This window comes from Felis catus, chromosome D2 (assembly GCF_018350175.1).
Source record: "Felis catus isolate Fca126 chromosome D2, F.catus_Fca126_mat1.0, whole genome shotgun sequence".
Taxonomy (NCBI): domain Eukaryota; kingdom Metazoa; phylum Chordata; class Mammalia; order Carnivora; family Felidae; genus Felis; species Felis catus.
The window spans coordinates 8,532,806-8,546,245 of record NC_058378.1 but is presented as its reverse complement, the minus strand read 5'-3'; the positions used below and the strand labels follow the sequence as shown (position 1 = coordinate 8,546,245).

The 13,440-nt window shown below is 45.5% G+C and overlaps 1 long non-coding RNA gene across 2 annotated transcripts; it reads left to right on the top strand.

Moving 5' to 3' along the window:
- The first annotated feature begins 2,909 nt into the window (after window positions 1-2,909).
- On the top strand, window positions 2,910-12,265 carry LOC109492969. 2 transcript variants are annotated; one of them, XR_002146986.3, is made up of 4 exons: window positions 2,910-4,037; window positions 5,147-5,243; window positions 5,597-6,118; window positions 12,055-12,265. It is a non-coding gene; the product is annotated as an uncharacterized LOC109492969 (long non-coding RNA). The 2 variants fall into 2 exon arrangements; XR_006586844.1 differs by having other exon boundaries at window positions 5,128-5,243.
- Window positions 12,266-13,440: the final 1,175 nt, after the last annotated feature.

The window sequence follows — 13,440 nt, the reverse complement described above, 5'->3', positions numbered from 1 at the left end:
AAAGAAAAATTTGCATTTTTTAAAGATTCCCAAGTGATGCCACTGTGCAGCAAAATTTTGAGGACTACTGTCTTAGTAGATGTTAAGCATGATTAATGAGTACCCAGAGGATAAGAAGTCGGTATCTTTGTCACATAGACTATAAAGTAAATAGAGTGCTTGGATTTCTAAAGATTTCTAAAGTTCATGCACGCACTTTAAGGAACCAGTCCTATCTCTCTCTGTATTTGTACTGAGTTGATTTTATAGGTGTGAAGGGTAATTCCTAACAAGTGACAGATTCAAAGGCCACTGGGTGTGCAGTATGCATTTGACCATGACATGATACCTGCCATTCTTACGAGGGGTTCCAGAGGCTAGGATTCCAAAGAGGTTATCTGCCCATGGCAAACCCCATCAAACCACAGGAGGTGAGGTCCAGAATGATGCAAGGAAGTGGAAATCCACCTAGAAAAAGGTTACCAGTTGAAAGACCATAAAAATCAACTCGTAGGAGAAAAATTACGCGTTTTAACTAATTAATTAAATTAATTCTTAACTAAATTAGGAATTTAATAGTAGAATATAAGGTGACAGGTTATGTTTTGCACTGTCGCAGAAACCCCAGGCCATGGTACTTATAGAAGCAAAAAAAAAAAAAAAAGAAGAGAGTCGTGGGAGGGTGACAGGTGGACCTAGTACCCGGTCACCTGCTGTCACTCCTCACGCATCCTTCGCACATTCTCATGATTCATCTTGCCATCCGCTCTGGAAAGTAGGTATTATCGTTTCCATTCGCCGGATGAAGAAATGGCGCAGAAAGTTTCATTTCCCCAGGTCATAAGACGACCAGCGGGAGAGCCAGGATTCCAGTTGAGATCCGGGTCTGAGATGCGCACGCTGGGCATCGCCCAGAACTGGGGAAGCCGGTCCCTCCCCTCCCTGGAGCTCCTCCGGCTGTAGAGTGTGTGTGCCCTGCAGCCTCAGTCTGTGTGTTTAAGAGACCGGGGTTATCAGATCCTGAGTTAACACCAGCACAACCCACAGCATCTGCGAGGCTGGGTAGCTGGGTGGAGACCGGGAGAGATTTGATCTCCTATGTTTGAGGAAGCTGGAAACGCTTAGTGAGGAGCTGGCACTGATTTGAATGTCAACGACTGGAGAAAACAAGAGCCTCTGACATCAGCATCTCGCAACGGAAAGCAACGGAGCCCTAGAATGTTCCTCTGGAGGCCAAAGGAGATGTCTGGGCCCGTGTTTACAGAAACACTGAGGGAGAGAGGAGGCATGCCGTCCCAAGTAGGTGTCTCTGCGATGGGCTCCTCCAGCCTTTTTAGGGCTTCCGCCAGCTGCGGCTGGGGGACAGCTGCTGTCAAGGGCTCGCATGACTCACGGCCATGCCCTGGCTGTCCCCGCCCGCATCCCTGTTTGCATCACCAGCTTTCCCCCAACGACGTTGGAAGGGTTCCCGGAGCCGCCCGCACTCCGCGCTCTGCACACCGCGTCACGCTGGCGGCTCCTGGGTGAGGCGGCCTCTCTCTGGGTCAAGTCCGTCGTGCCTCCTGGTGCCAGCAGGTGCCGTGGGGCAGAGGCCTGTCTGCGGTGGGGACGTGACGCGTCGGCCGTGGGATTTCTCAAGCGGCCCCTCACCCACTTCGCAGCGATTCCTTGATACTCTCAACGGTAGTGGCCTCTGTTCCCAGTTTGTTCCACGAACCTGTGGCCGTTGCTGACCCTCGTGCCAACGGGGACATGTTGCAATGGCAGGAACTAGTCTGCCGCTCTGATCACAGCCTCCTCTCCCTCCAGCTCCCTGACTCACACCATATCACTCGAACTGTCTCTTCTCTGCAGCTGTTACCCCTCTCCTGGTTGACTTCTCTGGGTCACAGGCCATCCCCATGCCGTGTCATTTCCCCCACCGGACCCTCATGTCAGGGTGGCCACCCTGCTGCGCTCTTTCCCCACCTAAGCACCTGCAGGCGTCAAACCTCAGCATCATCCAGCCGCCTCCTTCTCTTACAGCCTCTTATTGAAGTGCACACACATACACACACACATACACACACACACACACACACACACACACACACACCATTACTTATACCTGATCTGAGCTGGATATTCAACACCACTTACCTTAATCCTTTTATATGAGCAATAGCTGTATGCTAGGCATTCTATTACTACTCTGGAATTTGATGGCATTTGAGAATCATGTCTCTTTTGTCATTGCCTTCAGATTCTCCCATAACCCATGCTTGTAGCTTCACGGTCTTGTCTTTCTCCTCCTGTAACTTAAATATCTCCCAAAGCACTGTTTTTATTTTTATTTTTTATTTATTTATTTTCAATATATGAAATTTATTGTCAAATTGGTTTCCATACAACACCCAGTGGTCATCCCAAAAGGTGCCCTCCTCAATTCCCATCACCCACTCTCCCCTCCCACCCACCCCCCATCAACCCTCAGTTTGTTCTCAGTTTTTAAGAGTCTTTTATGCTTTGGCTCCCTCCCTCTCTAACCTCTTTTTTTTTTCTTCCCATCCCCCATGGTCTTCTGTTAAGTTTCTCAGGATCCACATAAGAGTGAAAACATATGGTATCTGTCTTTCTCTGTATGGCTTATTTCACCTAGCATAACACTCTCCAGTTCCATCCATGTTGCTACAAAGGGCCATATTTCATTCTTTCTCATTGCCACGTAGTACTCCATTGTGTATATAAACCACAATTTCTTTATCCATTCATCAGTGGATGGACATTTAGGCTCTTTCCACAATTTGGCCATTGTTGAGAATGCTACTATAAACATTGGGGCACAAGTGCCCCTATGCATCAGTACTCCTGTATCGCTTGGGTAAATTCCTAGCAGTGCTATTGCTGGGTCATAGGGTAGGTCTATTTTTAATTTTTTGAGGAACCTCCACACTGTTTTCCAGAGTGGCTGCACCAATTTGCATTCCCACCAACAGCCAAAGCAGTGTTTTTAATTCTCTCCACCTTTACTTTGTTCGTTGTCTTGGGCATCCATGGTAGCCGATATCATCCATCTGGGGCTGCGGCTCTGTTTTAATCTCGGCGTTAGCCCTCGGTGGCATCTTGAGTTAGAGTCTTGTATGAGACTGCCCTCCTGACTGGGAAAATGAAGGAAATGATTCTATTCACCTCACAGGTGGCCGGGGATGTTGGCAACGTTGAAGGAGATGGCTTGTCCGAAATGCAGCTGAAGGGCTTGACAAATGGAAATTATCGCTACTGTTCTGCATGTTAGATTCCCAGATTTTCCTTAATAGAGACAACAGAGCCTTCATGGTGAGATGCGGGAGACAGCTGAAGTGGGCAGTGACAGGCCTCTGCCTCCTAATCGGTCCCCGATTCTGACCCCAAATGGGAAAATCTGAGGTTCGAGGTCCGGTACGCAAGCAGTTCAAGCCTCGTATCACGCCATTGGAAGAGCGAAAAGGCGTGTCTAGTGTCTCCTTAATTTCTGGATAATGCTTAGCCCACATTTTAACTATGGATAGACAAGGCATTAGGAAACACTGACAGTTGTACCCAGATTTTAAAAATGTGGGTTCCAAATGCTTCAAATGATCGCAAAGTCGTGACATTTAGCCATGGTGTTCATATCAGGTGCACAGTCACTGAAGTTAAAGTGGCAACGTTCACACCTCACTAGGTCCTAGGCACGAAGTTTTATACAAGCCTTTTTTCTCACTGTGTCTCACTATGAACTTGCTGTTGTAAGTGGATAGGCAACATCTTTGGCCACAAAAAGACTTATGTGAAAATATAAATCTAAAGGAGTGTCTGCTGTGAATCTCTTCTCTCTTCTCAGACAAACAGAGGCCCGATGGGGCCATGAACTCTGGCTGGGATGTGATTTTATGGAAGCAGGAGTTGGTGATCATTTATCAAAAGGAGCGATCTGAAACGTTGCATCTCAATGGAGTGATAGAAAACAGTGTGGCAGAAATCCACTTCTCTTATCAGGGCCCCGAAAGATGCTTCCAAGAATTCATGAGCATTTATATCAGCATTCTTCTACAATCACAGTAAGTTGGAAACAGCCAAATACCCAAGGATAGGACATAGACTCAGTAACTTGTACAGTCACATGACTGAACAAGAATTGCAACTCAATGTGCTCAAATGCTTGTGCGATTCTCAATGTTTTCTTGGCGGGGAAAGTAAAGTCTAGGTTTGTTTAAGCATCTGGATGATTGAGCGCACTATTGATCCCCATCCCATTGATAGTCATGATTATTTTTTTAATTTTTTTAAAGTTTATTCATTTTTGAGACAGAGAGAGAGTGTGACTGAGGGAGGGGCAGAGAGAGAGGGAGACACAGAATCTGAAGCAGGCTCCAGGCTCTGAGCTGTCGGCACACAGCCTGACGCGGGGCTTGAACTCACGAACTTCGAGACCATGACCTGAGCAGAAGTCGGATGCTTAACCTACTGAGCCACCCAGGTGCCCTGATAGTCACAATTGTTGATTGTTCTGTCCCTTTTACCACTATAGGCATACCTTGTTTTACTGTGTTTCACTTAATTGTTCTTTGCAGATATTGCCTTTTTTTTTTTTTTTTTTTTTTTTTTTACAAATTGAAGGTTTGTGGCAAACCTGTGGGAAGCAAGCCTATTGGTTCCATATTTGCAACAGCATTTGCTCATTTCATGTCTCTGCATCAATATTTTTATTTTATTTATTTGTTTATTTTTAAGGTTTATTTATTTATTTATTTATTTTGAGAGAGGGAGAGCATGAAAAGGGGAGGAGCACAGAGAGAGGGAGAGAGAAAGAGAATCCCAAGCAGGCTCTGCACTATCAGTGTGGAGCCAGACGTGGGGCTCGAACCCACAAAATCAAGAGCCACGCAGGTGCCCTAGATACGTAGATTGCTTTTTAGACATACTGATATTGTACACTTAATAGACTACAATATAGTGTAACCATAACTTTTATGTGCACTGGGAAGCCAAAAGGTTCATGTGACTCGCTTTATTGAGATACTCGCCTTGCTGAAGCAGTCTGGAACCAACCCTGCAGTATTTCTGAGGTATGCCTGTATTTCAAATTACAGTCGGGAACTGACAAAAAGGGACACAAGCTGACGAAGAGCCTTCTCTTAATGGTTACAGGGTGTCTATTGTGCCCTAGGGAGGAAGGGGAGAAGACAGGAGCTCGGAGGTTCATCAATTGGGAAAGCGAACTGAATGCAGAATTCTTCCCATAGCAAGTCATGTTATCCACGCAAGTAAGTGAAGGGGTTTTCTACCTGTTTCCACGCTTTCTACATACTGCCAAAATCTGCCATTTTGTGTCAGGGCGTAAGAATCTGAACCCGTGCTGGGTGTTCCCAAGCCCGTTCTCAGATGTTCATCCTTCTGGCTCCGCATCTGAGCATTGGGCATCTCTGTATCCCTTTATGCAGCGGATTGGTTCTTGGCCCTGATATTGGACTGTCCACTTTCAGCCTTTCCCTCACCCCATCTTAGTTTCCCTTTTTGGTCTCAATGCCCCAGCTTCTTGATCTTGGATGTCCTCTCTTGGTTCAATAATTTTGTGAACAACCCTGTCAATAATGACTTTTGTTTGCTTGTTACACAGGCAGCCCTATGGACAAGGGCGAGGCCCTACAGTGGTTACAACGGCGGACAGCACAGTGGGTCCAGACACACCACAGATCATTGCCAGCCCTGCGCGGGCAGCTACTTGGCCATGTTCCTGGCCCTGAACCACACCGATGAGCTGACCTTCGCATGTTAGCTATTGTTTTCCAGAGAAAACTGGGCCTATGCATGTTGTACAGACAACACGGATTTATGTCTGGTTTTGGAAAAAATAAGTTCTAGCATGCACTCTACTGAAAATAGGCCGGTTGCTGGAGCTTCACGTCTTTTCACTGTTGTTCTGTGAAAAACCAGAGCAAATGATAAGTTCTCAACTCTTTTGCTATGGGCCAAAAATGGAAGATGTCTATAAAAGCGCCTCCCCGATATAAGGAAGTGACGCTGGTTCTAGGAAGAAGAGAAGACGGGCTTCCTAGAGGTTTCAGATGTGCTAACTGCCACGTGCACGCAGGAGACCTTAACCTCTGTAGTTTTCAGATGGAGGCAGCGACTATCCACGGTACGTAGTAATCAGAGATAATAGTAAGCTAGAGAGAATCACTCCGCCTTGCAGTCTGGCCCTTTCCACAATCTGAGCAACAGAAGGTATGCTCTTCCAGGCCACGAGCTGATTCTTTCTTGTTCAGTTGTACGCTGGGCCCCCAACACCGCGTTTGACATGATGCATGCTTGCCGGAAGAGAAATGAATGAATCTGAGTGTTTTGCTTACTTATCGCTATATAACTCTCATCTGCTAATAAATGGTGTGTTGTGAAAGTGGCCATGGGGTGAGAGAGCACACTTGACAAAGCCAATTAACTTTTGTTGTGAAACTGCCCAGGAAATTGAAGCCACTCCATGGGAATGTCATAGTGTAGGAAGTCGACATTTAGACTCTCTATTTTTAGGCTGTATTTATGAATTTGTCATAATTCCTTCAAGAATTTTTTTTTCCTCTGGGTGCTTCCTTCATGATAGGTATGATGCTAGAAAGTGGGGAGACAGTGCTGAGGCCATTGATGGTCTGTTACATCCTAAGATGGTCTGTTACATTCTAAGCCACCAGGGTGGCTCAGTCGGTTAAGCATCTGACTTGTGATTTCGGCTCAGGTCATGATCTCACGGTTCATGAGTCTGAGCCCCACGTTGGGGTATGTGCTGTTGGAGCAGAGCCTGCTTGGGATCCTTTCTCTCTCCCTCTCTCTCTGCCCCTCCCCCTCCCCTCTCTTGCTCTAGCTCACACACACATACACTCTCTCTCTCTCTCTCTCTCTAAATAAATAAATAAATAAACTTAATTAAAAATTTTTACACTTAAAAATTAAAAGAATCCCTTTTCATTGTGTTTAATGAATTAATACTATAATTGGCCCTTAATCCAGAGCAAAAACCAGAGGACCAAATGAAACAGGATTGTTTTCTACATTGTTTTTCTTTGGAATGATTTCTTGTCCTCCTGGTCTTTCTCAGTTGAGTGCTCAGGGGACTTTTCCTCAAAGTATCGAAAGAGCAGGCACGCCCACTGGGCTATATATCCTCACCAAGAGGCCTTCCTGCCTTTGACCCTGTCTTTTCACTCAGTCTCAGGAACAGCCACCTTCCGCAGCGTCCTTCACCTGAACCCTTGAGGCAATCCAGGATCCCCCAGTGCTTTATAGTAAGGTTAGCCTCTTCTCTTGTTTTGAACTAAAGATAAACAAGCTGATTTGCTCTCCTTAAGTCTTTGTTCTAACCCCAAACAACCAGAAGCAATCCAGGCTATTCTATTAAACAAATAACAGTCTATGTAAACAAGATACAACAGTGACTGAAATGGCAGCTTCTTGCCATTTTGGGCAATCCTCATGACTAGGTCCTTGGGTGTAACCACTATGAAAGCAGACGTCAGAGGCTGAAACCACTCTTTCCAATGGAGAATGGGAAACAGCAAAGGTCTTTAATTTCTACCCAGTTTTAGGTGTGACGCAAACCAGAAGTTGCCATTTTAACAAAAATCAAGAGCTTATGTACAAGTCTACACATGGCCACTTTGAAATATGGGTTATACAGATGAGCGGTTTAATTTCGCAGAGTATCGTGGAAGCAGAGGAAACGTTCCTAAAGCTTAGCATTGCTTGGAGCTCTGTGGTAGCCAGACACTGGGTATGCAAGTGCTTTATTTAGCATCTGTGGTCTTGTTGAAATCCCAGCTGACAGCTTTGGTGCATAGACGCTGTCCTGAGCCTCAACCCCTTCCATCACTCTGCTATTTGCAGCCCCCACCCATGACCCTTCCCAGCCTCTCCTCACAGTCCAGGGTCTCAAGAGATTACGTTCAGGACTGGGCTTTACTCCTGTGGCCCATATCAGCTTGTTGCTAAAGCTGTACTGTTTGTAAAATATATTGAAATATCATTCCTGAAAAGGATTACTCTAATGCCGATGGCTTGACCAAAAAATAATGTAGAAGATACCAAGAGGATTGGAAGGAAGGGAGAAGCAAAATTATTATAGATGAAAATAGGATCATTTCCCACTCGTGAGGTAAGATGATGAAACAGGCCCAAGGCTCAACCATATATTATTTGAAGTCTCTTAAAAATATTTCCTAGAGGGGCACCTGGTTGGCTCAGTCGGTGGAGTAGTGTGAGTCTTGATTTCTGGGTTGTGAGTTCGAGCCCCACATTAGGTGTGGAGATTACTTGAAAATAAAATCTTTTTAAAAAAATCTTACCTAGATTCCTGGAATAAACTTATAACTGGCCTCACTCCAGAGGGAGTCAGTCTGTTCGCCACTGGCTCCACAGTGCCCAGGACAGGGCACGGTCTCGCCACCTATTTGTTGAGTACATGAGTGATTTCACATGCATCCTTACGAAGGATGATCTCTTAGGGCTCTTTGTATTCTAAGAGAATGAGAACACATTTAATAACACAGATGAGATCCGTATTTACTCAGTTAATCTATTTGAGAAGTATTGGGGGCACCTGGGCGGTTCACTTGGTTAAACGTCGACTTTGGCTCAGGTCGTGATCTTGCAGTTTGTGGGTTCGAGCCCCACATCGGGCTCTCTGCTATCAGCACAGAGCCCACTTCGGGTCCTCTGTCCCCCCACCCCATTCAGTCCCTCTCCTGCTCATTCTCCTTCTCTCTCTCTCTCAAAACAACAACAACAACAACAACAACAACAAAACAACCCACAACCGCAACAAAAAGAAGGATTTATCATTTTACTATAGGCTAAGTGTGGAGACTACAATAATGTGGGGCAATTTTTATTCGTCCATTTTACAGACGACTTGCTCAACGGCAAGTCAGAAAATAGATCCAGAGCCCCAGTCTTCAGTGTCAGAGACTTTGTTAAGCAGTGTCTGTATTTATAGTTTTGGCTGTGCCATGGCTGTTCACGTATGTGTGTTATACTTCATTTGCCAAGATGGCAAATCCATCCTATATGGATACGTGATACACTTTGAATGCTTTCTTGTCGGTTTGCTCCTTTGACTCTAGATGTACACAGCTGTAGTCAACACGTGTGTTTCCGGTAAGCGCATTATAAACAGAAGTTTTCTAAATTGAATCATGCTTTTAGTGTACCAAAAAAAAAAAAAAAAAACAAGCCATTTTGGGAAAGGTATTGTGTCTTGTTTATCTTTTGATCCTTAGAACTTAGGACAGTGCCCAACATGAAGGTGCTCCATAAGCAAGTCCATCAGTTAATTAATGGATATATGCTTCCATGAATCAGTTAGGACTCCAAAGAAGCCTTCCTTGCGTGCTTTTGACTGCTGTTTTTGGGGATGATATACTCGGGTGGTGAGAAGTGGAGCGGGGAGGTATCAGGCTGTGGATCTAAGCCCTTGGGGTTGATATGCTAGGGGTTCCCATTCAACGTTCACGGCAGCTCACCCAGCACCTTGGGCAGAGCAGGAAGCGCAAATATGGCGTAGACTGGACTCTCCCCTCCAAGAGTGTGTATTTGGATGTTGTACGCGGACTGAGCTGGTGAAGTGTGAACTTGTGATGTCCTAGTACTCAAAGAAAATAATAGAATTCCATGATTTTCAACACCTCAGAGATCCTACCCCCTTACAAGAACTTTGCCTCAGATTCTCTTCAGGTAGAAAGAGCTTCATTCAGATTTCTCTAGGATGAGGGAAATGCGGTAAATATAAGGACTCCTGAAAGAGGATATGCTTGTCCTACTCTCTTCCAAACCACAACCATTATAAGCAAATTCCATTTTGCAGCCAGCCTGGTCCTTGTCCCAACCTTATTTCTGACCGATCAGTAGTGTGATCAAGTCAAACTTTATTTCCTAGAGGCAAGGTGAGCTCTTTCTCTGGTCCTGTCCCCAGTCAGCCCTTCCCAGATCTACTCTGGCCTCCTGAACCTTACAATGCCATGATTCTTAGCAAACTTCTGAGGAGTAAAAACTCTGATGGCTTAACAGAATCCTTTCCTAAATTAAACAACACTTATGAATGCGACAAAGTCATGATCCAAATAGTTCATTCTCCAGTTTAAAAACCTCACACTGCATTTCTTTTTTTTTTTTATTTTTTATTTATTTATTTTTTTAATTTATTTTTGGGACAGAGAGAGACAGAGCATGAATGGGGGAGGGGCAGAGAGAGAGGGAGACACAGAATCGGAAACAGGCTCCAGGCTCTGAGCCATCAGCCCAGAGCCTGACGCGGGGCTCAAACTCACAAGACTGAGAGATCGTGACCTAGCTGAAGTCGGACGCTTAACCGACTGCGCCACCCAGGCGCCCCCACACTGCATTTCTTAAAGTGAGTCACACATTGTGAATAAAAGAGCTTATTACGTGTTATTCGTACTTCGGCACTCCATATCCTGGCCCAGAGTTAGAGAGTGATCAAGAACTCCTCTCTTTCTCTCTCTCTCTCTGTCTTTCTCTCTCTCTCTTTCTTTCCTTGGAGAATTCAACGACACACTGTTATGGCTCTGTCAGTACTATCGGCTGATTATCTGAACCCCAGCTGTGGCTTCCTTTGTGACTCTCTATTTGGACGTAACGAGCAAGCACGAGTCCAAATCAAATTACCTTTCTCTGCTGTTTCCTGTCCTCTGACCACATGTTCTGACCACATGTTTAGTTTAGAAGAGAGAGACTGCTCCTTCATCCTTTAACAACTTGTTTTTGCTGGAAGCATAACAAGTGTTCCCAAGGCCTGGAGTGCCGGGACAGTTTGCCAGATGTCACATGGAGAGTCATTACTTCATTTCCAGGGATGTGATGCAAGCTCGGCCCTCGAGTCGTGGATCATGTTTAAACCAATATTTTAAAATATAGGGAGATAGATGAAAGGGTGCATGTCATTTCAGTAAATGCTCTTTTTTTTTTTTTCTCAAGCCAAAACCAATAACTTAGTCTGGGAGTTCCAGGCCAAAATTTTTTACCCTTGAAAGCCTCCGTGTTAGAAAAAAAAAAATCACAGCATATGTTTTGTATTGTGGCAAATGTTGAAGGCTCTATGGCTCCGGCCCAGGCGTCCTTGCCTCAGCTGCTGTCCCTCGTTGTAAGGCTCTGATACTTTAGCAAGACTTTTCCTTTTCTGAGCCTGACCCGTGACTTTTAACCTCCCACATGCTCTCTCGATGGCCATCCTCACTGGGCTCCACTCACGGGAAACTGCTGTGTTTTTTCCTGGATGTGAAACTTCAGCTCCTGTCTCCATTTCGTGAATCAAGCTACCCATCTCCTGAGTTCTTCCTCCAATTCCGCTCTTTGAGTATTGTCTACCACTTGCTGTCCTTGCGTTTAATGACAACACCTAGCATCTATTAAACTCGTCTGTCAGAGGAAGTTTAGCACTGAGGTTAAGACCATAGGTTCAGGGGCAGTTGGCTGAACATCCGACTTCAGCTCAGGTCATGATCTCGCAGTTCGTGAGTTCGAGACCTGTGTCGGGCTCTGTGCTGACAGCTCGGGGCCGGAAGCCTGCTTCGGATTCTGGGTCTCCCTCTCTCTCTGCTTCTCCCCTGCTCTGTCTCTGTCTCTGTCTCTCTCAAAAATAAATATACATTAAAAAGTTTTTTTAAAAAGGCCATGGGTTCAGATGAACTTGTTTGAAGACTAAGGATGCTACATGCTAACTGTGGGGCTTTTCTAGACTTACTTGACCTCTCCTTACCTCAGTTTCTTCATCCACTCAATGAGGCTGACTATTCTACCTCCCTCACAGTACTGCGTGAGAACTAAGATAAAATACACAATAGGTAACCATGTTAAATGTTAGCTGTGTTACTCTTACCACACTCGGGTTCTGTGCTGGCAGACTTTTAAGATGGCCCCATTGACCCCTGCCTCCTCTGTAATCTCTTCTTGAGTGTAAGCAAGAACCAATAACTTACTTCCAACAAACAGAGTATGGTTAGAGCAATGAGATGTCACTTCTGAGATTGTGTTATGAGAAGACTTGTCACTTGTTTTGAACTTTCTTTCTAGATGCCTCTTGGATTGCTCATTCTGGGGGAAGCCAGCTGCCATACTAAGAGACAGCACGCAGAGAGGCTCCTATGAGACCATGGGAGAAAATCCTGGGGATGACTGTAGCTGAGCTGACACTTTGGTTGCAGGATCGTGACAGACCCAGCCTAGCTGCTCCCAGACTCCTGACCCACAGAACTGGTGAGATAATAAATACTCTTGTTTCCAGCTGATATGTTCCAGGGTAATTTGTTACCCAGCCCTAGGTAACTAACACAGGTGCTATGGTACTCACTTCACATATGATATCTTCTTTATCTTCACAGCCACTGAAAAGGGTAGGACATGAGAGGGTGGGGAGGGGCAGAGAGGGACAGAGAGAGGATCCCAACCAGGCTCCATGCTGTCAGTGCAGAGCCTGATGGGGGGCCCGATCCCCCGAACCACGCGATCATGACCCGAGTCGAAATCAGGAGTTGGATGCTCAACCAGCTGAGCCACCCAGGAGCTCCAAAGGTAGGACATGTTACCCAATTTATAAATGAAGCAGTGGAGGATCAGAGATGCCAAGTCCCTCGGCCACACACAGGGGTATGGGGTGGAGCCCAAATTTGAATACAAATCTTCCCACCTGCCAAGCTCATCCTTTAGGGTCTATTGCTTCTTCTGGGAAGCACGTCGGTTCTTTCAGTTTTTCATTCATTCAGTCAACCAATTAACCCATCATTCATGGATTCATCATTCCAACATTCATTAATCATTTATCCGCTCAACAATGACGTGCTAGGTAGTGCTCTGAGGAGTAAGATTAACAAGATTACTGCCCTCCCCAAGCTTCCAGCCCAGCAAAGATATGGAAATAATAATTTCATGCTATGGTGAGCGCTATGGCTCCCATACATGGTGTCGCAGGACAAAGATCGGTGGGGGCAAAAGGAAGGCAGGTCATTTGGATTGGAAGGTCAGTGACATCCAGACACCTGAAGGGTCAGATCCAGCCATCGAGGGGAAGGCTTTTAGAAAGAGTCGTCTGGGAGAATGGGCTCCTGTCTCCTTCATTTCCTATTCCTTGGTTTTCCACTACAGCTTTACTGGTGCTTTTTTTTTTTTTTAATGAAATTTGTTGTCAAATTGGTTTCCATCCAACACCCAGTGCTCAAACTACAACCCCCAACCTCAGAACGTGTCCTACCTGTCCAGGCTTAGAGCTGCCGTCTTCTCGGAGCAACATTATGTGCCTCTGTTATGAGTTCAAATAGTTCCTATTTGCATCATCCCTTCAAGGCTGTTCCCTTTCTCTTGCATGAATTTGGAAATATTTACCCAATTAAAAGACCACAATATTTCCTCAAGCCTTGTTGTCTTTCCATATGTACCGGCTCCCCCTACCTCATATTGGGGCTG